This window comes from Mus caroli, chromosome 11, assembly GCF_900094665.2.
Source record: "Mus caroli chromosome 11, CAROLI_EIJ_v1.1, whole genome shotgun sequence".
NCBI lineage: Eukaryota > Metazoa > Chordata > Mammalia > Rodentia > Muridae > Mus > Mus caroli.
The window spans coordinates 13,368,807-13,371,550 of record NC_034580.1 but is presented as its reverse complement, the minus strand read 5'-3'; the positions used below and the strand labels follow the sequence as shown (position 1 = coordinate 13,371,550).

The 2,744-nt window shown below is 37.0% G+C and overlaps 1 pseudogene; it reads left to right on the top strand.

The window, feature by feature from the left end:
• The first annotated feature begins 850 nt into the window (after positions 1-850).
• LOC110306350 overlaps positions 851-2,744 on the top strand; it is a 3,163-nt pseudogene continuing 1,269 nt past the window's right edge.

The window sequence follows — 2,744 nt, the reverse complement described above, 5'->3', positions numbered from 1 at the left end:
GCTAAATGAAATAAACCATGCAGAAAAGCTGAACAAAATGTGAGTTAATTTTTCTTCCATGTCAATGTGAGAGATTGTGAATTTGTCTATGTGATTGTCTAACCCAAATCACATCAACAAATGGCAAGCAAGAATGCTATATGGAGTGTACATCACCTAACGTTTGCTTATTGTCAGCATCAGGTAGGTGTGCAGGGCACATCTTATAAGAATGGACAGATAGTCATAATCTTTAAAACAAAAACAAAAACAAAAAACTACATCAAACCAAAACTTAAAGTTAACAAAATGACTTACTGAACCTGCCTAACTCACATTTCAGGTAAGGTCATATAACAGCAATAGCAGGTGTAAAAACCCAACCTTCTGCTGTCTCCAGCTTAGGGAGTTCCTTTTAGACACTTCCATTCAGATAAGGCAAGACCTTTAACTTCAACACAGAATAGACTATTCCATATATATTCAAAATGTACCATAGTTGAAGTACATTTCAAGATACTTTTTAAATATATTTTATGCCCTAGAGTTAACAGAAGTCAGGCAGGCAGTCTGATTTTCTGGACCAAATGAAAAGAAGAAGAAAAGCTAAATGCCAGCATGCATTGTTTTATGTTTCCTGGTGACAGATACAATGTGATCAGCCCCCTCAATCCCTGCCACCATTCCCCATTATAAAGGACCATATTATTAAACTGTAAGCCCAAATATACCCTTTAATTTAGTTCCTTTTTCAGGTATTTTGTAACAGTCATCAGGAACAAAACTAATGTATATACCTTTTGTTGAGAATTACTACAATATTCACCTTTGAATACAAATATATTCATATTTGCCTATGGCTCCCCTAGCCATGAATTACAGTAACAGGCATGAATTTATATCTGTGGAACGGGGTCTAAATCCAATCAAGAAAACAGGTGGTTACCACCACAACTGCCATACCACTATTGCACTGGTAAATGCATCCTCCCTAAAAGGTTAGTAGTGTAGCATTCAGGGTCTATTCCTGAATAAAAAAAATTCCCAACTATGTGTATAGCCTTCCAGCACCACAAAAGCTAGCCAGGAGGGGACAGAGATTCTTGGTCAATTCAAGTCCTGCAACAGAAGTATTAATAAGGTCTTATCATCAGTTATGATGGGCAACCAAGAGTAACAGCAGTAGCCTGTATTGTTTTGTGTCCTCTGGGACCACATTGAGCAATAATGTAGAAGAGGCAACTCATGGCTGATACTCAGATTTTTGTTTGATAACTCATATGTTCCAGAGCAGCACTGATATGTTCTCCCACACAGGCTATGTCTTGAGCTTGTTAATAATAAATTTAAGTCACATTTCTTTTTTCAGTAGAAGTATTTACAAATGTCAATAGACAATGGCCTGTTGTGAGGTTTCAGGTAGAATTTTCCTCCATTAGACTTGTGATAGGAATACCAAGCTTGGCCAACAGCAGAACATTATCTGCAAATACAAGGATAGGCACTTTATGAAAAGACAATGATTGTTAACTAAAAACTATGCATCCCCTACACATGAACCATTTCAGTGTGTTAAAAGTCACAAATGGTACTGTGTAATAATGTATTCGTGACTATGGATATGAGTTGAAAGAAAAATAAGATCAGAATAATCTTAATAATTAGAAACTGAAGAGATGGATGAGCCATTAAAGGTTAGGCTCACAACCAAAAACACAAGATTATTTATTAATATTGAGGTAGACAACAGAAAGCACAGGAAACTGATAAAAACAGAAGCAGAAATGTAGATATTTAAAACAAGAGGACATGCAGGAGTTTAGGATGAAGGTGAACTGAGAAGGAATAGGCAAAAATATAAAGTCAGACAGCATAGAACGGCCCCATCCCTGAGGAGGCTGATCAATGCTCACCATTAAAACAAACAAACAAGCAAACAACAGCCCAGTCTCTGTTCTTTGACAAAACAGAATCAAGAACACATCAAAAAGAGTATCCATTATAATCTACTAGGCTTCATCCAAGAGAGACAAGGATGACTTAAATGACATAAATCAATAAATGTAATTCATCACATAAATAGGGCAATGCTGGCCAGGAGAACGTAGCAACTGCTCGACACTGGTACAGCCACTGTGAAAATCAGTGTGGAGGGTCTCAAAAAACTACAAATAGAACTGCCATATAGCCCAATTATATGACTCTGGCACATACACCTATAGGACATGATATTCTACTACCCTACTACAGAGAACAGTCACATTCATTGCTGCTGCATTAATTAACAACAGCTAGAACATGAGATCAGCCTACATCTCCATCAACCCGAGTGGATAATGAAAATAGTCTATATTTACACAATGGAATTTTACTCAGCTGTAAAGAAAAGTGAAACTATGATAATTGCAAATGGATGGACAGAACCAGGAAATACACTGAGTGAGATAACCCAGGCACAGAAGAACATGCTGCACGTGTGGGTCCTAGCTTCTAGATGTGTATTTAACTAGGAGTGCCTACAGATGCTAGAAAGGAGCCTTGGTGAAGACAGTTAATAGCAGTAGAAAGCTTCAGCTAGGTATGAGACTAGGGAGTTAGAAGGGAGGATTAATAAAAAAAAAAAAAAAAAAAAAAAAAAAAAAAAAAAAAAAAAAAAAAAAAAAAAAAAAAAAAGGGACTATTTTGGCACATTTACCGATCCGGGTGTGTAATGTGCAGCGATCATTGCCAGCCATCTGGAACTCAACAACGGCACCAAGATGCCC